We start from the raw sequence: 27,131 nt of genomic DNA, 5'->3' as shown, positions 1-27,131 counted from the left end.
TCACCATAGACAGGGACATCCTCTACACCTAGAGGAGAGGAGGTTCTACCATCACCATAGACAGGAGGCATCCTCTACACCTAGAGGAGAGGAGGTTCTACCATCACCATAGACAGGGGACATCCTCTACACCTAGAGGAGAGGAGGTTCTACCATCACCATAGACAGGAGGCATCCTCTACACCTAGAGGAGAGGAGGTTCTACCATCACCATAAACAGGGGACATCATCTACACCTAGAGGAGAGGCGGTTCTACCATCACCATAGACAGGGGACATCCTCTACACCTAGAGGAGAGGAGGCTCTACCATCACCATAGACAGGGGGCATCCTCTACACCTAGAGGAGAGGAGGTTCTACCATCACCATAGACAAGGGGCATCCTCTACACCTAGAGGAGAGGAAGTTCTACCATCACCATAGACAAGGGGCATCCTCTACACCTAGAGGAGAGGAGGTTCTACCATCACCGTAGACAGGGGCATCCTCTACACCTAGAGGAGAGGAGGTTCTACCATCACCAAAGACAGGGGGCATCCTCTACACCTAGAGGAGAGGAGGTTCTGCCATCACTATAGACAGGGGGCATCCTCTACACCTAGAGGAGAGGAGGTTCTACCATCACCATAGATAGGGGGCATCCTCTACACCTAGAGGAGAGGAGGTTCCACCATCACCATAAACAGGGGGAATCCTCTACACCTAGAGAAGAGGAGGATCTACCATCACCATAGACAGGGGGCATCCTCTATGCCTATAGGAGAGGAGGTTCTACAATCACCATAGACAGGGGGCATCCTCTACACCTATAGGAGAGGGGGTTCTACCATCACCATAGACAGGGGGAATCCTCTACACCTAGAGGAGAGGAGGTTCTACCATCACCATAGAGAGGGGGCATCCTCTACACCTAGAGGAGAGAAGGTTCTACCATCACCATAGACAGGGGGCATCCTCTACACCTAGAGGAGAGGAGGTTCTACCATCACCATAGACAGGGGCATCCTCTACACCTAGAGGAGAGGAGGTTCTACCATCACCATAGACAGGGGACATCCTCTACACCTAGAGGAGAGGAGGTTCTACCATCACCATAGAGAGGGGGCATCCTCTACACCTAGAGGAGAGGAGGTTCTACCATCACCATAGACAGGGGGCATCCTCTACACCTAGAGGAGAGGAGGTTCTACCATCACCATAGACAGGGGGCATCCTCTACACCTAGAGGAGAGGAGGTTCTACCATCACCATAGACAGGGGCATCCTCTACACCTAGAGGAGAGGAGGTTCTACCATCACCATAGACAGGGGACATCCTCTACACCTAGAGGAGAGGAGGTTCTACCATCACCATAGAGAGGGGGCATCCTCTACACCTAGAGGAGAGGAGGTTCTACCATCACCATAGACAGGGGGCATCATCTACACCTAGGGGAGAGGAGGTTCTACCATCACCATAGACAGGGGGCATCCTCTACACCTAGAGGAGAGGAGGTTCTACCATCATCATAGACAGGGGACATCCTCTTCACCTAGAGGAGAGGAGGTTCTACCATCACCATAGACAGGGGACATCCTCTACACCTAGAGGAGAGGAGGTTCTACCATCATCATAGACAGGGGACATCCTCTTCACCTAGAGAAGAGGAGGTTCTACCATCACCATAGACAGGGGGCATCCTTTACACATAGGCAGGGCTCTTGGAGTGTTGGAGTTTTAGGGTTCACTGTCTTATCTTTTATCCCTTATTCTAGTGTCCCCATAACACACATTTTGTTTTAATTGCGCTTGAAACGCATTTCAATCACCCCAGGCGCACCTCTTTCCCAAATGAAGATGAGTTTAGACCTAAACATTTGCCTTTGGGAAGTATCAGCATGTGTTTTGCCAAGGATGTGTTGCTACTTCCTGAACGCAAGCAAAGTGTGCGGCACACAGTTACACTCACAGACATGCTCCTGGTCGTATGGTAGGGCAGTGTAGTATTTGTACAGTGTTGTACTTGTGTAGTAAAGTTCGTGTAATGTATATTACTAATACTAATATTACTCATAGATATGTGGGTGTCACGCCACGTCCAGCAGTGTAACATCTGTGCCGGCTCACCCTCCTCAGTATATAAAGTACAGCATGAATTTGGTTTCATTCTGTCCTTACTAGTCTGGACACTGGTTGACTCCTGTGGATTCTGCTCTGGTTTGCAAATAGTTAATCCGCTGTGATTTTTAATAAAAAATGAGACGTTAATGTGCACAGTGAAGCTTGTGGCTTGTCCGCTGCTCAGAGGGAAATTTGTGGATTATTTAGCAAAATTCAGTCACAGAATTAATCGGCCTCAGGGGCTGAGAAACATCTGCATTACGTGAATGTTACACAAGGAGCTTTAAACCGTGCAGCGTGCAGACTGTAGGGGGTCACAAAAACCCATAGAAGTGCCCTCAGTACCAGGCTCGTAGTAGACCCATAGCAGTGCTCTCAGCACCAGGCTCGTAGTAGGCCCATAGCAGTGCCCTCAGTACCAGGCTCGTAGTAGACCCATAGAAGTGCCCTCAGTACCAGGCTCGTAGTAGGCCCATAGCAGTGCTCTCAGTACCAGGCTCGTAGTAGACCCATAGTAGTGCCCTCAGTACCAGGCTCGTAGTAGACCCATAGTAGTGTCCTCAGTACCAGGCTCGTAGTAGGCCCATAGTAGTGCCCTCAGTACCAGGCTCGTAGTAGACCTATAGTAGTGCCCTCAGTACCAGGTTCGTAGTAGACCCACAGTAGTGTCCTCAGTACCAGGCTCGTAGTAGACCCATAGTAGTGCCCTCAGTACCAGGCTCGTAGTAGACCCATAGTAGTGCCCTCAGTACCAGGCTCGTAGTAGACCCATAGTAGTGCCCTCAGTACCAGGCTCGTAGTAGACCCATAGCAGTGCTCTCAGTACCAGGCTTGTAGTAGACCCATAGTAGTGCCCTCAGTACCAGGCTCGTAGTAGACCCATAGCAGTGCTCTCAGTACCAGGCTCGTAGTAGACCCATAGCAGTGCTCTCAGTACCAGGCTCGTAGTAGGCCCATAGTAGTGCTCTCAGTACCAGGCTCGCAGTAGACCTATAGTAGTGCCCTCAGTACCAGGTTCGTAGTAGACCCACAGTAGTGTCCTCAGTACCAGGCTCGTAGTAGACCCATAGTAGTGCCCTCAGTACTAGGCTCGTAGTAGACCCATAGTAGTGTTCTCAGTACCAGGCTCATAGTAGACCCATAGCAGTGTCCTCAGTACCAGGCTTGTAGTAGACCCATAGTAGTGTCCTCAGTATCAGGCTCGTAGTAGACCCATAGTAGTGTCCTCAGTACCAGGCTCGTAGTAGACCCATAGCAGTGTCCTCAGTACCAGGCTCGTAGTAGGCCCATAGTAGTGTCCTCAGTACCAGGCTCGTAGTGGACCCATAGCTGTGTCCTCAGCACCAGGCTCGTAGTAGACCCATAGTAGTGTCCTCAGTACCAGGCTCGTAGTAGACCCATAGAAGTGCTCTAAGTACCAGGCTCGTAGTAGACCCATAGCAGTGCTCTCAGTACCAGGCTCGTAGTAGACCCATAGAAGTGCCCTCAGTACCAGGCTCGTAGTAGGCCCATAGCAGTGCTCTCAGTACCAGGCTCGTAGTAGACCCATAGTAGTGTCCTCAGTACCAGGCTCGTAGTAGGCCCATAGTAGTGCCCTCAGTACCAGGCTCGTAGTAGACCCATAGTAGTGTCCTCAGTACCAGGCTCGTAGTAGGCCCATAGTAGTGCCCTCAGTACCAGGCTCGTAGTAGACCTATAGTAGTGCCCTCAGTACCAGGTTCGTAGTAGACCCACAGTAGTGTCCTCAGTACCAGGCTCGTAGTAGACCCATAGTAGTGCCCTCAGTACCAGGCTCGTAGTAGACCCATAGTAGTGCCCTCAGTACCAGGCTCGTAGTAGACCCATAGTAGTGCCCTCAGTACCAGGCTCGTAGTAGACCCATAGCAGTGCTCTCAGTACCAGGCTTGTAGTAGACCCATAGTAGTGCCCTCAGTACCAGGCTCGTAGTAGACCCATAGCAGTGCTCTCAGTACCAGGCTCGTAGTAGACCCATAGTAGTGCCCTCAGTACCAGGCTCGTAGTAGACCCATAGCAGTGCTCTCAGTACCAGGCTCGTAGTAGGCCCATAGTAGTGCTCTCAGTACCAGGCTCGCAGTAGACCTATAGTAGTGCCCTCAGTACCAGGTTCGTAGTAGACCCACAGTAGTGTCCTCAGTACCAGGCTCGTAGTAGACCCATAGTAGTGCCCTCAGTACTAGGCTCGTAGTAGACCCATAGTAGTGTTCTCAGTACCAGGCTCGTAGTAGACCCATAGCAGTGTCCTCAGTACCAGGCTTGTAGTAGACCCATAGTAGTGTCCTCAGTATCAGGCTCGTAGTAGACCCATAGTAGTGTCCTCAGTACCAGGCTCGTAGTAGACCCATAGCAGTGTCCTCAGTACCAGGCTCGTAGTAGGCCCATAGTAGTGTCCTCAGTACCAGGCTCGTAGTGGACCCATAGCTGTGTCCTCAGCACCAGGCTCGTAGTAGACCCATAGTAGTGTCCTCAGTACCAGCCTCGTAGTAGACCCATAGAAGTGCTCTAAGTACCAGGCTCGTAGTAGACCCATAGTAGTGCCCTCAGTACCAGGCTCGTAGTAGACCCATAGTCGTGTCCTCAGTATCAGGCTCGTAGTAGACCCACAGTAGTGCCCTCAGTACCAGGCTCGTAGTAGACCCATAGCAGTGCTCTCAGTACCAGGCTCGTAGTAGACCCATAGCAGTGTCCTCAGTACCAGGCTCGTAGTAGGCCCATAGTAGTGTCCTCAGTACCAGGCTCGTAGTAGGCCCATAGTAGTGCCCTCAGTACCAGGCTTGTATTAGACCCATAGCAGTGCTCTCAGTACCAGGCTCGTAGTAGACCCATAGTAGTGTCCTCAGTACCAGGCTCGTAGTAGACCCATAGTAGTGTCCTCAGTACCAGGCTCGTAGTAGACCCATAGTAGTGCCCTCAGTACCAGGCTCGTAGTAGGCCCATAGCAGTGCCCTCAGTACCAGGCTCGTAGTAGACCCATAGTAGTGTCCTCAGTGCCAGGCTCGTAGTAGACCCATAGTAGTGCCCTCAGTACCAGGCTCGTAGTAGACCCATAGCAGTGCCCTCCGTACCAGGCTTGTAGTAGATCCATAGTAGTGCCCGTAGTACCAGGCTCGTAATAGGCCCATAGTAGTGTCCTCAGTACCAGGCTCGTAGTAGACCCATAGCAGTGCCCTCAGTACCAGGCTCGTAGTAGACCCATAGTAGTGCTCTCAGTACTAGGCTCGTAGTAGACCCATAGTAGTGCTCTCAGTACCAGGCTCGTAGTAGACCTATAGTAGTGTCGTCAGTACCAGGCTCGTAGTAGACCCATAGTAGTGTCGTCAGTACCAGGCTCGTAGTAGACCCATAGTAGTGTCCTCAGTACCAGGCATGTAGTAGACCCACAGTAGTGCCCTCAGTACCAGGCTCGTAGTAGGCCCATAGTATTGTTCTCAGTACCAGGCTCGTAGTAGACCCATAGCAGTGCTCCCAGTACCAGGCTCGTAGTAGACCCATAGAAGTGCCCTCAGTACCAGGCTCGTAGTAGGCCCATAGCAGTGCTCTCCGTACCAGGCTCGTAGTAGACCCATAGTAGTGTCCTCAGTACCAGGCTCGTAGTAGACCCATAGTAGTGCCATCAGTACCAGGCTCGTAGTAGGCCCATAGTAGTGTCCTCAGTACCAGGCTCGTAGTAGACCCATAGCAGTGCCCTCAGTACCAGGCTCGTAGTAGACCCATAGTAGTGTCCTCAGTACCAGGCTCGTAGTAGACCCATAGTAGTGTCCTCAGTACCAGGCTCGTAGTAGGCCCATAGTAGTGCTCTCAGTACCAGGCTCGTAGTAGGCCCATAGTAGTGCTCTCAGCACCAGGCTCGTAGTAGACCCATAGTAGTGTCCTCAGTACCAGGCTCGTAGTAGACCCATAGTAGTGTCTTCAGTACCAGGCTCGTAGTAGACCCATAGTAGTGCTCTCAGTACCAGGCTCGTAGTAGACCCATAGTAGTGCTCTCAGTACCAGGCTCGTAGTAGGCCCATAGTAGTGCTCTCAGTACCAGGCTCGTAGTAGACCCATAGTAGTGCTCTCAGTACCAGGCTCGTAGTAGGCCCATAGTAGTGCTCTCAGTACCAGGCTCGTAGTAGACCCATAGTAGTGCTCTCAGTACCAGGCTCGTAGTAGACCCATAGCAGTGCTCTCAGTACCAGGCTCGTAGTAGGCCCATAGTAGTGCTCTCAGTACCAGGCTCGTAGTAGGCCCATAGTAGTGCTCTCAGTACCAGGCTCGTAGTAGACCCATAGTAGTGCTCTCAGCACCAGGCTCGTAGTAGACCCATAGTAGTGCTCTCAGTACCAGGCTCGTAGTAGACCCATAGTAGTGTCCTCAGTACCAGGCTCGTAGTAGGCCCATAGTAGTGCCCTCAGTACCAGGCTCGTAGTAGACCTATAGTAGTGCCCTCAGTACCAGGCTCGTAGTAGGCCCATAGTAGTGCCCTCAGTACCAGGCTCGTAGTAGGCCCATAGTAGTGTCCTCAGTACCAGGCTCGTAGTAGGCCCATAGTAGTGCCCTCAGTACCAGGCTCGTAGTAGACCCATAGTAGTGCCCTCAGTACCAGGCTCGTAGTAGACCCATAGTAGTGTCCTCAGTACCAGGCTCGTAGTAGGCCCATAGTAGTGCCCTCAGTACCAGGCTCGTAGTAGACCTATAGTAGTGCCCTCAGTACCAGGCTCGTAGTAGGCCCATAGTAGTGCCCTCAGTACCAGGCTCGTAGTAGGCCCATAGTAGTGTCCTCAGTACCAGGCTCGTAGTAGGCCCATAGTAGTGCCCTCAGTACCAGGCTCGTAGTAGACCCATAGTAGTGCCCTCAGTACCAGGCTCGTAGTAGACCCATAGTAGTGCCCTCAGTACCAGGCTCGTAGTAGACCCATAGTAGTGCCCTCAGTACCAGGCTCGTAGTAGACCCATAGTAGTGCTCTCAGTACCAGGCTCGTAGTAGACCCATAGCAGTGCTCTCAGCACCAGGCTCGTAGTAGACCCATAGTAGTGCTCTCAGTACCAGGCTCGTAGTAGGCCCATAGTAGTGCTCTCAGTACCAGGCTCGTAGTAGACCCATAGTAGTGCCCTCAGTACCAGGCTCGTAGTAGACCCATAGCAGTGCTCTCAGTACCAGGCTCGTAGTAGACCCATAGCAGTGCCCTCAGTACCAGGCTCGTAGTAGACCCATAGCAGTGCTCTCAGTACCAGGCTCGTAGTAGACCCATAGTAGTGTCCTCAGTACCAGGCTCGTAGTAGACCCATAGTAGTGCTCTCAGTACCAGGCTCGTAGTAGACCCATAGTAGTGCTCTCAGTACCAGGCTCGTAGTAGACCCATAGTAGTGCTCTCAGTACCAGGCTCGTAGTAGACCCATAGTAGTGCTCTCAGTACCAGGCTCGTAGTAGGCCCATAGTAGTGCTCTCAGTACCAGGCTCGTAGTAGACCCATAGTAGTGCTCTCAGTACCAGGCTCGTAGTAGGCCCATAGTAGTGCTCTCAGTACCAGGCTCGTAGTAGACCCATAGTAGTGCTCTCAGTACCAGGCTCGTAGTAGACCCATAGCAGTGCTCTCAGTACCAGGCTCGTAGTAGGCCCATAGTAGTGCTCTCAGTACCAGGCTCGTAGTAGACCCATAGTAGTGCTCTCAGCACCAGGCTCGTAGTAGACCCATAGTAGTGCTCTCAGTACCAGGCTCGTAGTAGGCCCATAGTAGTGCTCTCAGTACCAGGCTCGTAGTAGACCCATAGTAGTGCCCTCAGTACCAGGCTCGTAGTAGACCCATAGTAGTGCTCTCAGTACCAGGCTCGTAGTAGACCCATAGCAGTGCTCTCAGTACCAGGCTCGTAGTAGACCCATAGCAGTGCCCTCAGTACCAGGCTCGTAGTAGACCCATAGCAGTGCTCTCAGTACCAGGCTCGTAGTAGACCCATAGCAGTGCTCTCAGTACCAGGCTCGTAGTAGACCCATAGTAGTGCTCTCAGTACCAGGCTCGTAGTAGACCCATAGTAGTGCTCTCAGTACCAGGCTCGTAGTAGACCCATAGCAGTGCTCTCAGTACCAGGCTCGTAGTAGACCCATAGTAGTGCTCTCAGTACCAGGCTCGTAGTAGACCCATAGCAGTGCCCTCAGTACCAGGCTCGTAGTAGACCCATAGCAGTGCTCTCAGTACCAGGCTCGTAGTAGACCCATAGTAGTGCTCTCAGTACCAGCCTCGTAGTAGACCCATAGTAGTGCCCTCAGTACCAGGCTTGTAGTAGACCCATAGCAGTGCTCTCAGTACCAGGCTCGTAGTAGACCCATAGCAGTGCTCTCAGTACCAGGCTCGTAGTAGACCCATAGTAGTGCTCTCAGTACCAGGCTCGTAGTAGACCCATAGTAGTGCCCGCAGTACCAGGCTTATGATAGTAGTGTCCGTAGATGGATATTTTATGTACAGCAGCTGCTCCCCTGAGGGGCACTGACCCCATCACTTACCCGGTGCCCTCCACCAGCGCCTGCGCCGCTCTCCGCTTCTGGGCTCTGTTCCCTCATATGTGACAATATTTCATGGTCCTGTTTGGCGCGAGGCTCCGGCACAATTCTCCAGAACAAGGAGCGGAGATTCTATGAGCCTCACGAGTCACATACAGAAGTAACATTATCCAACACTGATTATAGCGGAAAATATTCTCTTATCACTCGGCAAAGAACAAAATCCTGCAGGTCCAAAACTCCACAGCAAAGGGGCCAAGTGATATATACAGAAAGGAAGATAGATAGATAGATAGATAGATAGATAGATAGGAGATAGATAGATAGATAGGAGATAGGAGATAGATAGATAGATAGATAGGAGATAGATAGATAGATAGATAGATAGATAGATAGATAGGAGATGGATAGATAGATAGATAGATAGATAGGAGATAGCTAGATAGATAGATAGATAGGAGATAGATAGATAGATAGATAGATAGATAGATAGATAGGAGATAGATAGATAGATAGGAGATAGATAGATAGATAGGAGATAGATAGGAGATAGATAGATAGATAGGAGATAGATAGGAGATAGATAGATAGATGATAGATAGATAGATAGATGATAGATAGATAGAGAGGAGATAGATAGATAGATAGATAGATAGGAGATAGATAGATAGATGATAGATAGATAGATAGATGATAGATAGATAGATAGGAGATAGATAGATAGATAGATAGGAGATAGATAGATAGATAGATAGATAGATAGGAGATAGATAGATAGATAGGAGATAGATAGATAGATAGGAGATAGATAGATATTGGATGGATAATTCCTCTCCCTCTGCTTTAAGAGAAGTGAATTAGTTCTGTGTCCTGGAGCAGTAATAAATGTCTCGTGTGATTGGAAATAGTTAACGTGTGAAGTTTTCCTCCAGACGCTCCATTCATCGTGTTCGCGGACGATCATGAAGCGAGAGGTCAGCGGGGAAGGTCGCCGGGCAGCCGCTATTTAATGGATGACAATTGAGGTCCGGATCCAGAGAGGCACAAATCTCCATCGGTGAGGCGCGAGGTGCCGCGGGATCCTGGAGCAATCTGTCTGTCTAATCCGTGTCCTCAGCAGTTATTGTCCTGATAAATGGAGGCGGCGGCGGCGATGGATGACCCCTATAAAACCCTAATGAAGCGGCCGGAGATTCCAGGACATCCTGGTAATACAGGTCATTTATCTGGCAGGTGCGTCACATGCCACCAGGGCTAACAACGCCCCAGCTGACTGGTGGCCCGCTGATTTATCTTACATTACAGGGATGATGGCCGCCCTCTAGGGGCTCAGGCTCCGCTAATCTCTTCCATTATCCGGCTGAGCGCTGGGAAGACGCTTTCTGGACAAAAACTTTTGGAAACGTTTTGTAGCCTTGAGGCGCTAAAGATTCACACGTCATTATGTGACCCTAAGGGCGTCTGTCGCTACTATGTGGTCTATGTGGTCAGTGACCATAGGCCCATCGTGGGGTGTCCTAGAGATGTCCACCTTCTACCCTCCAGGGGTCCGATGGGGGAGACCCGAGCTGTGGCTGCACATCCGGAACAGTCACTGGGAGAGGAGTGAATGGCGCAGCCCCGGGGGGTCGTCTTCTGAAGGGCAGGAGCTGTCATGGTCATGGTTAATACCTGGTTAATCACATGGGTCTCTGTGGTTTCGGGGGGGGTTTAGAGAGAATAAATGACCCCCGGAGCCCCGGCCTGTACAGAGGAGACTCTCAGCTCACAGACGATCCAACAGACAATTACAAACATCAACTTACTTACACACTTGATGGTTTTCCATCCATTAAGCCGGAGGCACCTGCACTTGTCAGTTACAGACCTGTGCACACTGGGGCGTGGGCCGGGTCCTGTAAGTGTCTGCTCCCGGATTCTCTAGACTCTTTTGCCCATTGCCTGTTCCTGGGGGTTTAGTTATTGTGTCTCTTTAGTGTGAAATCTGTGAACTGGTGGTCTGAGACCCCTGTCAGGGCACTGCCCCTGCTCCTGCAGCAGAAGACAGAGCTGTTATCCGGCTGATACTCAGTAGTGAGCGGTGGCCCGGAGCCCACGCCTTCTAGGGGGCCCATGGCCACCCAACTACCCACTATATTATATACTGAGGAGTATGAAATCCTTGTACATCTGTTCCTGCTCTCAGTACACATGAAACAGCAGAAGGGGCTCATCCTCCATTCCCCAAGAAGCTTCTAGTATCCGATGTAGGAAGTGACTCCAGACTTGTAGGGGCTATAATATTCCTACAGCCCAGGGCAGGGCAGTTATATCTGCCCCTGCTGATACCCTCCACTCACTGAGCCCCAGACTCCCTAGGAGAGGTGTCTATTAACCCTCCATTACCCCCTACCTCCGCCTTACCTGTAGGTCTACGTGTTTCTGATCATAAGGGGTCTCCTTGTAGCGCTATATAGTGCATATATATATATAGTGCAGCTCCATGTATCATAATACGTAACAATGTAACTTCTACAAGAAAACTTTATTACAAACAGAAAAGCACAAATATTGTTAAGATGTATCAGATTATTCAGACTGCAGGGACCAGAGCACAGCTGCCTATGTACAGAGATACTGGGGCAAATTTACTTACCCGGTCCATTCGCGTTCCAGCGGCGGCTTCTCCGCTCTGGATTCGGGTCCGGCCGGGATTTAATAAGGTAGTTCTTCCGCCGTCCACCAGGTGGCGCTGCTGCGCTGAAAGTAAACTCATCGCGCCGGAATGCACCGAGCTGGACCAGGTGAAGGTAAGCGGTCCTTATGCGACACATTTTCGGTTTTTAAATGCGGCGGTTTTTCCGAATACGTCGGGTTTTCGTTCGGCCACGCCCCCCGATTTCCGTCGCGCGCATGCCAGCGCCGATGCGCCACAATCCGATCGCGTGCGCCAAAATCCCGGGGCAATTTAAGTACAAGCGGCGCAAAACGGAAATATTCGGGTAACACGTCGGGAAAACGCGAATCGGGCCCTTAATAAATGACCCCCACTGTCTCTGACTACACAATCCCTGATTCTAGCTTGTTACAATGGATCAGTCTGGAGTCCAGGCTGCTTAGCTCACAGAGCATTGTCTAGACTGGATACAATTTGCTCCACTCGACTGAGAGCAGGACCGGCTGTATTCGGGGTTGTTACCTCAATCCTCTATGATAGATTGTTCCAATGTATAACTCTGGATGTCCAGGTTTTTGAGCTCACAGAGCAGAACAAGCTATGTATAGGATTACTATACATATTAATCCTCTCTGCTAGTTTGTTACAGTGGGGCACATTTACTTACCCACTCCTGTCGCGATCCCCGCGTTGCCCGCGATTCACAAAGATTGTGCGTCTGATATCCTGCATGTGTCGCTTCCCTGCTCAGGTCCCCGGAGTTCACCATTTTCTTCCTGGTGCATGTAAGTGCTTGATCTTGCGACACAATTTTGAAGTTAAATCCCACACTCAGTTCGAATCCGTCGGATCGTCCGAGGACCTGCCCCCCTGATTTCTGTTGCATGAAAGTCGGCGCAGTTGCACCAAAATCTGATGGCGTGCGACATAATACCCTTCTAAATACCTGTCCCAGAGGTGCAAATTTCTAAAAGCCAAAGAAAGTGCGATCTGCGGGGCCCTTTGTAAATAAGCCCCATTGTATCAGTCTACAAGCCAGATTCATAGGACTAGCTATGTACAGGGTTACTGTCTCTGAATGGAAATAGGATCTTTTCATTCCCTGACAGCAAGCATGTGCAAAATGGTGAAGGATTGAAACATAAATAAATCAGAAAGCTGTAGGACCTTTCCTTCTATTCCTTCATGTTAGAGCCACCCAGTGACAATCAGCTGATGCAGAACATCTTTTCGTATTCTGGGAAAATAAAAAACAATAACTTGTAATCTGCGGCGGAGAGATCCTGCTGCCAGCCGGGGCCTCGTGTCCTCGGGGTAGGACATTTCATCTCCAGCCCTCCAGGAGACAAATTGGAGATGACACATTTAATGGCTCCTTCCTCTTCTTCTTGTTCTTCTCCCATTGTCTCCTTCTGGATTGAGGATCTGCCCGGGGATCCCAACCGGAAGACACATTGTAATTAATCAGAAATAAGTGTCCTGGAATGCGGCCCCTGCACACTCGCCTCCGACTCGTATTCAATCCCGGCTATTCATCATCCGGGAGAAGACCAAAAGAGGAGACAACTTTAAGGTGAGCGTCTCCCATTTAATTTTGCATTAGAATATTCCGGGCTCTTTTGCATCTATGTATCTGGAATTTCACGTCCTTTAAGATGAAAATTGGAAAAAAAAAAGAAAAAAACCTATGTAATTTTTTCTGCCTTTGACTCTCTCATTCCCGGGCCGGGCTTACCGCAGACGGCGCGGCGGCGATGACTGATTTGCTTAATGCTGACGGTTCTTTCTTGTCCTTGGGTGAAAAAAAAGGAAGAAATCACAGCGGGAGGTTGTAGAATATTCTGAGGGAAAGGTCCCGGCAGGTGCTTCTCCCAACCATTACGGTTAAACTTCAGTGCGCGGAAATTTTTGAATATATGTAAAGGGGGAAGAATCTTCTGTGGCTCCTATTAGAGGGATAATGATTGTCGCCGCGCACATATATGACAGATCTAGATTAAGGCGCCACAATATCTCTCGCTCTCTTCCCGTCCTTCCATTGAAAGTTCAGGACGCTCTGATCAAACTATTATTAACATAAATAGCCGGAGGAGTTAAGCAGATGCTTCTGCCATGGAAATGAACCACTTTTAAGTTTATTTTTGTTTGACATCTGCCTGAGATTCCTCATGTTCTGCCGGAGAAGCGGCTCCAGGCCCCGGTGCACGGAGATCAGATGTTCTGTAGGTAGAAGTGATAATGGTTAGAGGAGATGTTCTAGGGATGGATGGAAAGTTTATGTTGGAGACTGGTGAGTTATTGAGGTGTGGACCTTCTGTGCTGCTGGAATCAGTGGTTCTCACCCTTTAACCCAAACAGAGGTCCACCAAACTATAAGGGAAGATTTGTAGATTAGTGATGGGTCTCAGATGACTTGGATATGTCAAGAGATCCAAGTAGTTTGAAGATAATACACGTCACTCTTGGGGATTCGTTTCTTGGCTACTAAACCATCGGTAATTTTTAAGAACACTTAGAGTGCCAAGTGTTCTTAAGAGATCCAGGTGGCACCAGAGGTAGAGATGTGGTCAGTGGATGGGTCAAGGTCAGGGCAGGCAGAGGTTAAGGCGAGAAGTCAATATGACCGACACAAGTTCAATGTGGGAGAAACAAGCAGAGGTAAAGTCTTCAACCTCTAAACTAGGAACCTTACTGCTTATTGACCTTTCCACATGGGCTGGGAGTTTCCTTGGATAACCCTGGATGGCATGAAATCGTAGGGACAAGAACAGAACACACCGGCCCTTGGAATACCCCTTGGATATTAGTGTACTCCTTGCATATTCCACCAAAACAGGAGATGCCCGTGGTGTTACAATGGGGAGGCATAATTTGGTCATTGGTGTTTCCAAGTTGTGTGATCCTCAAGTCTTGTAAAGTTATAAATATATTACTTGTTAACTTGAGCTTATTGATACTTCCTTATTGTGGACAGAGCACAATTTTTTTCTGAATCTACAACATTGAATTGTGTGATTAAATTCTTACAACCTGCAGCGACCACTAGGGGGAGCTCAGGAGATGACTGCAGACTGACTGTACATAGAACTCTATGGTGCCCTATTCTGAAGTCACTTCATGTGTTCCCCCTAGTGGTGGCTGCAGAAGACACAATGGCCACATTTACTAAGGTGCTTGCACCAGTTTTCTGGCAGATATTACACATTCTTTTCAGTCTGCCTTTTGGGGGCTTTATCAAATTTTGTACCACAATATTAGATCAGTGTTGGTCCAACTTTTAGCTGCTCCCTGCTGATCTGCCTGGTGAGGTCACAGCACTCATTGTACACCAACCACAGCGCTGTACATTGCATAGTGGCTGTGAGTGGTACTGCAGCTCAATTCCAGTAATATGACTGGGACTGAGCTGTAGACGAGCCATGTAATAGGTGGATGTGATGTCACTAAGGAGAACCAGCTACTCCCGCCTTGTAGTCAGCTGAATGGTCTTCTAAGATTTACATAACGAGCAGCAGTAGTGATGGAGCCAAGTTCCCATTCATCGTTGAGGTTATGAGCTTCTTGAAGATGTCACTCGGAGGACGGATCAATTTGTCATTTTATTAGCTTTCTATAATGGAAGAAGAGTAGGACAGGTCTGGTAGGCTCTTTAGATCTTAAAGCAGGTGGTGTAGACTTGAGAGACCATCAATGAAGTTATTGTAAACTTTAAGGACCATCTAGCAGGTTCTATAGACCTGAGGAACCTTAAAGCAGGTTTTATAGACCTGAGGGACCATCAAGCAGGTTCTATAGACCTGAGGGACCTTCAAGCAGGTTCTATAGACCTGAGGGACCATCAAGCAGGTTCTATAGACCTGAGGGACCATCAAGCAGGTTCTATAGACCTGAGGGACCATCAAGCAGGTTCTATAGACCTGAGGGACCTTCAAGCAGGTTCTATAGACCTGAGGGACCATCAAGCAGGTTCTATAGACCTGAGGGACCATCATGCAGGTACTATAGACCTGAGGGACCATCATGCAGGTTCTATAGACCTGAGGGACCATCATGCAGGTACTATAGACCTGAGGGACCATCATGCAGGTTCTATAGACCTGAGGGACCATCATGCAGGTACTATAGACCTGAGGGACCATCATGCAGGTTCTATAGACCTGAGGGACCATCATGCAGGTTCTATAGACCTGAGGGACCATCAAGCAGGTTCTATAGACCTGAGGGACCATCATGCAGGTTCTATAGACCTGAGGGACCATCATGCAGGTACTATAGACCTGAGGGACCATCATGCAGGTTCTATAGACCTGAGGGACCATCATGCAGGTTCTATAGACCTGAGGGACCATCATGCAGGTTCTATAGACCTGAGGGACCATCATGCAGGTTCTATAGACCTGAGGGACCATCATGCAGGTTCTATAGACCTGAGGGACCATCAAGTAGGTCTTGTAGACTTGAGCTTCTTATTAGAGCATCTTCAGAAGATGCTGTTTTAAAGTTCATGATGTAAAAGCTGAGGAACCGGCCCCAACCATTGCTGATGGACCCCATGGACTCTCCTTAGTGCAGATTATGTTATTCATTCTAATAAAAGTAGAAAACTAATAGGAACAAAGTCCAAGCATCGCACTGTGTATCTACAGTATGTGGCGTTAGATGTGTACAGCAAGGGGTATCACACATGATGGGATTAGATACACAGCTCAGCAGACTGTATCACACATGATGGGATTAGATACCCAGCTCAGTAGACGGTATCACACAGGATAGGATTAGATACACAGCTCAGCAGTCAGTATCACACAGGATAGGATTAGATACACAGCTCAGCAGTCAGTATCACACAGGATAGGATTAGATACACAGCTCAGCAGACAGTATCACACAGGATAGGATTAGATACACAGCTCAGCAGTCAGTATCACACAGGATAGGATTAGATACACAGCTCAGCAGACAGTATCACACAGGATAGGATTAGATACACAGCTCAGCAGACAGTATCACACACGAGAGGATTAGATACACAGCTCAGCAGACAGTATCACACATGATGGGATTAGAGACACAGCTCAGCAGTCAGTATCACACAGGAGAGGATTAGATACACAGCTCAGCAGACAGTATCACACACGAGAGGATTAGATACACAGCTCAGCAGACAGTATCACACAGGATAGGATTAGATACACAGCTCAGCAGTCAGTATCACACAGGAGAGGATTAGATACACAGCTCAGCAGTCAGTATCACACAGGATAGGATTAGATACACAGCTCAGCAGACAGTATCACACAGGATAGGATTAGATACACAGCTCAGCAGACAGTATCACACAGGATAGGATTAGATACCGCAGTCAGTATCACACAGGATAGGATTAGATACACAGATCAGCAGACAGTATCACACAGGATAGGATTAGATACACAGCTCAGCAGACAGTATCACACAGAATAGGATCAGATACACAGATCAGCAGACAGTATCACACAGGATAGGATTAGATACACAGATCAGCAGACAGTATCACACAGGATAGGATTAGATACACAGCTCAGCAGACAGTATCACACAGGATAGGATTAGATACACAGTTCATCAGTCAGTATCATACAGGATGGGATTAGATACACAGCTCAGCAGTCAGTATCACACATGATAGGATTAGATACACAGCTCAGCAGTCAGTATCACACAGGAGAGGATTAGATACACAGCTCAGCAGACAGTATCACACAGGAGAGGATTAGATACACAGCTCAGCAGACAGTATCACACAGGATAGGATTAGATACCGCAGTCAGTATCACACAGGATAGGATTAGATACACAGATCAGCAGACAGTATCACACAGGATAGGATTAGATACACAGCTCAGCAGACAGTATCACACAGGATAGGATTAGATACACAGCTCATCAGACAGTATCACACAGGAGAGGATTAGATACACAGCTCAGCAGACAGTATCACACAGGATAGGATTAGATACCGCAGTCAGTATCACACAGGATAGGATTAGATACACAGATCAGCAGACAGTATCACACAGGATAGGATTAGATACACAGCTCAGCAGACAGTATCACACAGAATAGGATCAGATACACAGATCAGCAGACAGTATCACACAGGATAGGATTAGATACACAGATCAGCAGACAGTATCACACAGGATAGGATTAGATACACAGCTCAGCAGACAGTATCACACAGGATAGGATTAGATACACAGTTCATCAGTCAGTATCATACAGGATGGGATTAGATACACAGCTCAGCAGACAGTATCACACAGGAGAGGATTAGATACACAGCTCAGCAGGCAGTATCACACAGGAGAGGATTAGATACACAGCTCAGCAGTCAGTATCACACAGGAGAGGATTAGATACACAGCTCAGCAGTCAGTATCACACATGATAGGATTAGATACACAGCTCAGCAGTCAGTATCACACAGGATAGGATTAGATACACAGCTCAGCAGACAGTATCACACAGGAGAGGATTAGATACACAGCTCAGCAGACAGTATCACACAGGATAGGATTAGATACCGCAGTCAGTATCACACAGGATAGGATTAGATACACAGATCAGCAGACAGTATCACACAGGATAGGATTAGATACACAGCTCAGCAGACAGTATCACACAGGATAGGATTAGATACACAGCTCATCAGACAGTATCACACAGGAGAGGATTAGATACACAGCTCAGCAGACAGTATCACACAGGATAGGATTAGATACACAGCTCAGCAGACAGTATCACACAGGATAGGATTAGATACACAGTTCATCAGTCAGTATCATACAGGATGGGATTAGGTACACAGCTCAGCAGACTGTATCACACAGGATAGGATTAGATACACAGCTCAGCAGACAGTATCACACAGGATAGGATTAGATACACAGCTCATCAGTCAGTATCACGCATGATAGGATTAGATACACAGCTCAGCAGTCAGTATCACACAGGATAGGATTAGATACACAGCTCAGCAGACAGTATCACACAGGATAGGATTAGATACACAGCTCAGCAGTCAGTATCACACAGGATAGGATTAGATACACAGCTCATCAGTCAGTATCACACAGGATAGGATTAGATACATGGGATTCCTGGTAGTTACATGTTAGTGATCTGAAGGTCTGGTACTGGTTATGGATGAGGTTGGTGCCTGTAGGTGGCCCTGGGCGGTGGGGGTCTGCAGTCCAGGTGGTCTCGGGCCGGACCCCAGCACTTTCCTCTCCAGTCACTTAGTGAGTGGGATGTGACAATAACTCCCCCTGACACATGGTAGGTATTAATGGCCGCCTGGCGGGGCAATGGCCTCATCAATATGGATATGCAGAAGATGAGTCCTGTGCTTTTAGGAGCGCCGTGTGGGCCATTTGGTCAGTAGAGTGAAGGGAAAGCGTCGCGCGTGCGACTTCCCTGGAAATGACTAATGTGTCTGAAACTGGCAAATCTCCTGTCACATGGCTGTCAGCGGGCGCAGCGCTCATCTCAAGGCTGCTCGTTAAAAGGCTTTTATTTCCAGGCTGGGTGGTCTCACAGCGGCCCCTCCGTCATTAAAGTGACACTGAAAGTATAAAGAGATTATGTTTGGGAAGTGACTGACCTGTCGCTGTCACTGCCGCCCAACAAAACAGCGGAAACTTCCTGATCTCTCCCCAAATGGAGGTGACAGCGGCTCCGGGGGTGACATCTCCGGCACCCGAAACTTCTGCAAAAACCAATTCCACGGTTCTGTTACTAATAATGATACTTTGTGTCTCCCCTGTGATTATGCAGAGCATCGCACCCAGCAGGGAGAGTGCTACAATGTAATGGATGTGTATCCCTGGGGGTCTCCATCACTGTGGGACCCCAAAGCCTCCTCTACCACAGGAGACCCCAGTATTCTGCACATAGATTCCTCTGCCGCTGATGGGGGTCCATCGATTAGCTGCCATGTAATGCCTCATCTCTCCTGAGGAGGCGCTGCAGTTATTGCCTCTACACTGTACAGCATTTTTTGGATGGAATTAAAGGGGTTGTCAGGTCCCCAGTCTGTTTATGGGAACTAAGGACATATCCACATGGGAGGTTATGAGCATCAGTTATTTAGGGGTCCGACACCTACATTAGCAGATGAGATGATCAGGCCCCCACTGATCTGATACCCAGAGGATGAGTCAATAGTAATTAAAGAGACTGTGAAACAGAAAACCCATTGCCTAATCCTGTGATTCCAGGACATCTGACTATTGCCCCCTCTATCCTGGAGATGAGGGTCCCCACCTCTGATTTCAATATGTAACAATTGTCCTGACAAGATACATTGTAACAAAACTTCAGAAGCCTCACAGGTTCTCAGCCCTGTTCTCTTTCAGTGACAGGAAGCAGAGATGTTGGCTGCTGCTATGGCCTCCCCCGCCGCCTGCGCTGACAGCCTGACGCCTCGGTGGTGATTGCACCAGACACATGGAATCATCTATTAGTCGTAGACTTGTGCGCAGCGACCAGCAGATAAATGGCAGCGCTCCAGGCCACGGCGCAGCTCAACTGCTATTAACATGAAGGATCAGAGGATGTGCCCCCAGATCCATCTACTGGGGGTCCACAGAGCAGGGGACAAGCTGCCTATAACAGGAAGGGGGGGGGGGGGGTAGCAATATTGTAACACTGTATCATGTGTGTATATTATATGTGTATTATAGTATTATGTGTATATTATATGTGTATTATAGTATTATGTGTATATTATATGTGTATTATAGTATTGTATGTGTATTATTGTATCGTGTGTGTATATTATATGTTTATTATTGTATCATGTGTGTATATTATATGTGTATTATTGTATCATGTGTGTATATTATATGTGTATTATAGTATTATGTGTATATTATATGTGTATTATAGTATTGTATGTGTATTATTGTATCGTGTGTGTATATTATATGTGTATTATTGTATCGTGTGTGTATATTATATGTGTATTATTGTATCATGTGTGTATATTATATGTGTATTATTGTATCATGTGTGTATATTATATGTGTATTATTGTATCATGTGTGTATATTATATGTGTATTATAGTATTATGTGTATATTATATGTGTATTATAGTATTATGTGTATATTATATGTGTATTATAGTATTGTGTGTGTATATTATATGTGTATTATTGTATCGCGTGTGTATATTATATGTGTATTATAGTATTATGTGTATATTATATGTGTATTATAGTATTATGTGTATATTATATGTGTATTATAGTATTGTGTGTGTATATTATATGTGTATTATTGTATAATGTGTGTATATTATATGTGTATTATTGTATCATGTGTGTATATTATATGTGTATTATAGTATTATGTGTATATTATATGTGTATTATTGTATCATGTGTGTATATTATATGTGTATTATTGTATCGTGTGTGTATATTATATGTGTATTATTGTATCATGTGTGTATATTATAGTGTAACATTGTATTGTGTTTGTATTATATTCTGTGCAGGGTCCTGGCAAGCACTTGGTTTGGCCCTCACAGATCAGGGACCCCACAATTATGCCCTCAGTATACAGATGTGATAGAGAAGATAACAGACCCCCCGCTCTGTACATTAGTGGGGCCCTAAACTTAACTTGCGGTCCCAGAAATACCAAATCCGCCCCTGATTACTGTATATCAAATGTGTATTGTACATTTTATGTGTATTAGATACATTGGGGGTCATTTACTAAGGGCCCGAATCACGTTACCCGAATTTTACCGTTTTGCACCGACTTTCCCTAAATCGCCCCGGATTTTTGGCGCACGCGATCGGATTGTGGCGCATCGGCGCTGGCATGCAAGTGACGGAAATCGGGGGACGTGGCCGTAAGAAAAACCGACACTCACAACTTTTATTTATGTCTCTTAGTTTTGGCGCAGCTCTTCAGTCCTGAGACTTCTGCTTTACCGTCACTCTATTTGGCGCATGTTTTGGCACATTATTAGAGCAACAAAAAGCAGGATTACCAAATACTAAACGCCTCATGAATGCAATTTGTCATTTCTGACGCTCATTGGTTCATTTTCCGATGACCAAAGTAGCAAAGTATTGTGGGCGTGCCACAAAATATCATCATAGTGCAAAACACGGCTAAAGGTGTGTGCCAAAAACAACACCTAGCGCCAAAAATAATAAATCCCCCCATGTATCTCATAAGACTAAGGGACCGTATTGATAATTCCACATAATCCCATGTCCTGCGTCCGGCCTGATGTTACACGTTGTATCCGGGTCAGTAACAACCGGAATGTGCGGAAGTCCGGGAGAGAGCGGATACTTGTCCCAATCTCTGCTGATCTACTGGATACAATGTTCCCTCCATTCTCCACGTAGACCCCCCTGGAGGTGTCATGGCGGCCGCAGAATTCATTTGCACCCGATTATAAAATCTGCTGTAATAAACACGTTATGTCACCTCCACGTAAGGAAGATAAAGTGAGCGCACGCCACCGCACGCCGACGCCTCATTTGTATCTCCGCTGATTTATTGTTTAATATTTTTGGTCACCAGCGTGTGAAATAAAGAAGAACAACGCCTCAAATGTGATGACAAACACAAAAACCCCAAATTTTCGCCATTTTTACTTCCTTCCCCCTTCCCAAGAACAATTAAAGGGAGACATTCGTTAAATTATGGCGCCGGCGTCTGCTCCCTGGTAAATATACAGGGGATGAAGCACTTCCCTCGCCTCCATGTCTACATCGTCTGCAACTTGTTACTTGCAGTACTACTACTTGCAGTACCGCTTCTCACCACAGCAGGCTGCAGAGTTTTTCCATAAGCATCCATGGAATAGCGCCCCCAAACTTCAACTTAGTGGATTTCTACTAAAGTAGGTGACAAAACAGCGCCCCCTGCAGGTCATGAAATGGCCGCTGTATTCATAAGCTCAGACTCTATCGTGTGACTCTTGTTGTGAGACAGCTGCTACATTCCCTTTAAATGGCACCCATTGGGTCTTGTCTGTGAATGTGGGTCAGAGCCGTGCAGTGCGGAGTACATGTCGCCCTCCTGTCTCTGTTGTCTCTGTTGTGTCTGTGCTAATGGGGCGATTCCCCTGATCAGTGACCCGGCGCCGGGCTGACATGTTCTGCTGATGACCGGACCAGCGGCGGCTCCGCTATGGGCTCAGTCAAGCAGCGGAAAGTGTTTGCAATTAGTTCCCCTCGGTGGAGCAGAGTCCCCGGAGCTGTCAGCGGATCACCCCAGGGATCATCTCCAGGGAAGCTGCAGGTTTCATAGTTAATGGTTCGCGGAGAAGGAGAATGAATTATTGTGCAAAACGGAGAAGTGACGGCAACGTGGCGCCAAATGAGACGAAAACCGCAAGGAAAACCTGTAGACTCCAGGAGAGAAGCAGCGACACCAGATATCACCAAGTCATTACATATTACAGATCCCAATCTCCTGCATAGATTCTGTGCTGCCGCCCGCCACCACTAGGGGGAGCTCTCTGTATACTGTGCTGTCACTGACCTGCTCTCCATATAAAACCATGATGTCAATTATATCAACACATTTTCCTGATAGAAAGACCCAAATCTCCTGTGTAGACAAACAGTAGTTACACAACACAATTATCACTACCTGCAGTCACCACTAGGAGAAGCTCAAGAGATTACTGTATACATGCATGTGTGTGTGTATATGTGTATGTATATGTGTATATGTATGTATGTATGTATATTTGTGTGTATATATGTGTGTATATGTGTGTATATGTGTTTGTATAAGTGTGTATATATGTGTGTGTATATGTGTGTGTATATGTGTATGTATAAGTGTGTATATGTGTGTGTATATATGTGTGTATATGTGTATATATGTGTATATGTGTGTATATGTGTTTGTATAAGTGTGTATGTATGTGTATATATGTGTGTATGTATATGTGTGTGTGTATATGTGTTTGTATAAGTGTGTATATATGTGTGTATATGTGTGTATATATGTGTGTGTATATGTGTGTGTATATATGTATGTATATGTATGTGTGTATTGTGGGGATCTTCCCGGGGGGGGGGGGGGTGGTGGGTTAAGACACAGTTCACAGCAGACGTAGATGTATAAAAGGTGAACTTGGCGTTTATTTTTTAGCATAAACAGTCCAGCCAACATAAATACAGCAGCACCGTGCTTTAAGAATTTCAAACAAAAAAAAAACCTACCCGTCTGGGCGCTTACTAACAGGTTGTCTCACCTATCTGACACTCACAAACGCAGCGTCTGTAGCCTGGATATCGCAGGGTGAGTTTTTAGCTCCCGCAGTGGCTGCCTTCGCAACTTCCTCCAAACCCACATAGGCTGTTTAGTGGCTGAGAGGGGGAGGTGGACCTGTAAGCTTTGGAAAGCTTTTACCTTCACAGGCTGATTAGGAGGAGAGCTCACCTGACCCAAAACCTACCGAACTGGATCGCGGGGAGGGAGTGGCAAGATTAAACAACAACTCAGCAGCATAACACTGCTGAGCAACAGGTCAATCCTGGACTTACCATCTCACACTACGTAGCAACCTAGGTGAGATGTACACCCCCTCGAGCACTTCTCCAGTGAGATGTCTACAGTATATATGTATGTATATGTATGTGTGTATATGTGTGTGTATATGTGTGTGTATATATGTATGTATATGTATGTGTATGTATATGTGTATATATGTGTGTGTATATGTGTGTGTATATATGTATGTATATGTATGTGTGTATATATGTATGTATATGTATATGTGTGTGTATATGTGTGTGTATATATGTATGTATATGTATGTGTATGTATATGTGTGTATATGTTTGTATAAGATGTGTATATATGTGTGTATATGTGTAAGCATACAGTATACTAGCAGAGTGGAGATGTTGTGTAGTGATTGTAGTTGGAGTATATATTTCTGACACAGCTCCAAATCCTCGGCTACGATAACATTCTGTGGTACTTGCAGCCGCCACTAGTGGGAGCTCATGAGAAGAGCGAATACTGGGCTTCCATAGGCTTCTATGTATAACCAGTCTTCTGCCTTCTCCTTAGCTCCCCATAGTGGTGGCTACAGGTAACACAGAATGTTATTGTCGCAGGGGATTTGGAGCTCTGTATCAGCTATTTCTGATTGTACCGTCATCATCAGCCAGTGATATCACAGTATACAGTCCATGTGGTGAGAAGGACCTTGTGTAAGCTTTGTATTTCTATGACCAATGTCCAATGATTTGTATGATCCCAGTATGGGGAGCGCTGATCCCTATCGCTGATCCCTATCGCTGCAGTAGTAGATTATTAGAATCTCTGGGGTGTGGATACATAGTAACCGCGGAGGAGGCAGATTATTCGCTGCTTTCCTCTATGTGTCAGTCCTCACTGTAGTCCCAGCATTCCCTTCATAGATGAGGAGTGTCCACTATGAGACAATGATGAGAGTTATCCTCCTGGATGTTATGGGTCGGCCGTGGAGGAGATAAATATTTGCTTTCTCCCGGAGCCGGGGATGTGGAGGGAGGCAATTAATCGGGTGCCATGTGTGAATGATGGCAGGACTCGCGTGTCCCGGAGCGCTCGGCTCCTTCCTGGGCAGCAGAGATTTGTCTGTGTGAGCGATGTCTGCTGACAGGGAGAACAGCTAAAAATGACATGTCAATAGGGCCACAATTAAGGGAATCGAGCCCCCCGGCCCCCGGGGACGGATATTTATCTGAAATCAATGTCCACCAAAGCGGAAGAGGAGAAAATCCCGCTGTGAGTGTTCAGGACGCGACGCCAAGTTTATGTCCTGCGCAAGGAGCGACTGCAGGGGACGTGATCTACAGCAACGCGGACAGGGGGGAGGGGGGACTATGGGGGAGAGGGAGACTATGGGGGGGAGAGGGAGACTATGGGGGGGGGACTATGGGGGAGAGGGGGACTATGGGGGGAGAGGGAGACTATGGGGGGGAGAGGGAGACTATGGGGGGAGGACTATGGGGGGAGAGGGGGGCTCTGGGGAGAGCAAAGGGAGACTATGGGGGGCTCCCGGGAAAGGAGGGGGAGACTATGGGGGGGAGAGGAGAGGGGACTATGGGGGAGAGGGGGACTATGGGGGGGGACTATGGGGGGAGAGGGGGGCTCTGGGGAGAGCAAAGGGAGACTATGGGGGGCTCCCGGGAGAGGAGGGGGAGACTATGGGGGGGAGAGGAGAGGGGGACTATGGGGGGGGGGGGGGGAGAGGGAGACTATGGGGGATCCAGGGGGGAGGGGGGACTATGGGGGGAGAGGGGGACTATGGGGGGGGGGAGAGGGAGACTATGGGGGGATCCAGGGGGGAGAGGGGACTATGGGGGGAGAGGGGGACTATGGGGGGCTCCGGGGAGAAGGAGACTATGGGGGACTCCGGGGAGAGGAGGGGGGGACTATGAGAAGAGAGAGGAGACCACAGGTGTATCCGGGTGTGTCCTGTGTATCCGGGTCCTGTGTGCTGAGGGTCCTCTTTATGCTACGTCCTCTGTGCTCAGTGTCCTGTGTGTCAGGGTCCTGCTTGTCCGATTCCTGTGTACTGAGGGTCCTGTGTGCTGAGGGTCCTGTGTGCTGAAGGTCCTGTGTGCTCAGTGTCCTGTGTGTCTGGGTCCTGTGTGCTGAAGGTCCTGTGTGCTCAGTGTCCTGTGAACTCAGGGTCCTGTGTGTTGGGGGTCCTCTTTACGCTACGTCCTCTGTGCTCAGTGTCCTATGTGTCCGGGTCCTATTTGCTTGGTGTCCTGTGTACTCAGGGTCCTGTGTGCTGCGGGTCCTCCTTACACTAGGTCCTCTGTGCTCAGTGTCCTGTGTGTCTGGGTCCTGCGTGCTGCGGGTCCTCTTTACATTAGGTCCTCTGTGCTCAGTGTCCTGTGTGTCCAGGTCCTGTGTGCTGAAGGTCCTGTGTGCTGCGGGTCCTCTTTACATTAGGTCCTCTTTGCTCAGTGTCCTGTGTGTCAGAGTCCTCTGTGCTCAGTGTCCTGTGTGCTGAAGGTCCTGCATGCTGCGGATCCTCTTTACGCTAGGTCCTCTGTGCTCAGTGTCCTATGTGTCCGGGTCCTGTGTGTCCAGGTCCTGTGTGCTGAAGGTCCTGTGTGTTGCGGGTCCTCTTTACACTAGGTCCTCTGTGCTCAGTGTCCTCTGTGTCCGGGTCCTGTGTGTCCAGGTCCTGTGTGCTGAAGGTCCTGTGTGTTGCGGGTCCTCTTTACACTAGGTCCTCTGTGCTCAGTGTCCTGTGTGATGAAGGTCCTGCGTGCTGCGGGTCCTCTTTACGCTAGGTCCTCTGTGCTCAGTGTCACCGTCTCTACAGGCCATTAAGCTGAGACTGAAGTCTTCTCTTCTCACCAGTGACTTCCGCGCTGGACTCAATAATCTAGATTTATGACCCCGAGCGGCAGAGACGATGAAGCTCGGGGTCTCTCCGCACTTTATCTAATGCGCTTGGCGTTAGCTGAGTATAAATTCATCTCCCCATGTGAAGAGACAACGATCTGAACGCATCCGACTGCGGCAAATTACAGCCAGCGCCGCGCCGTGACTGATGCCTCCTCGGGGTGTTACCGGGATTCCTCCCGCGCTGGTGGCTGGAAGAAGAATACAATGAAATTACTGCTGTACTGACACCGCGCGATCCTGGGGGTCTGTGCGGCCACATGATCGGGGGCACTTATTCATTTGGGCGCTGGAGGCGTTGGATATTTTTCAGTATGATTTTAGTTTGTGGGGCGAGGGATTCATGATTTGGCGCACAAACCAAAAGATTAAGAACTTGGATGTGAATAAGAACCCCCTGGACCTGCCCATAGCGGCTCCACAGCGCAGGA

Source organism: Engystomops pustulosus, chromosome 5 (assembly GCF_040894005.1).
Source record: "Engystomops pustulosus chromosome 5, aEngPut4.maternal, whole genome shotgun sequence".
Classification (NCBI taxonomy): domain Eukaryota; kingdom Metazoa; phylum Chordata; class Amphibia; order Anura; family Leptodactylidae; genus Engystomops; species Engystomops pustulosus.
The sequence above is the reverse complement of the archived record's forward strand: the minus strand, read 5'-3'. Positions refer to the sequence as shown.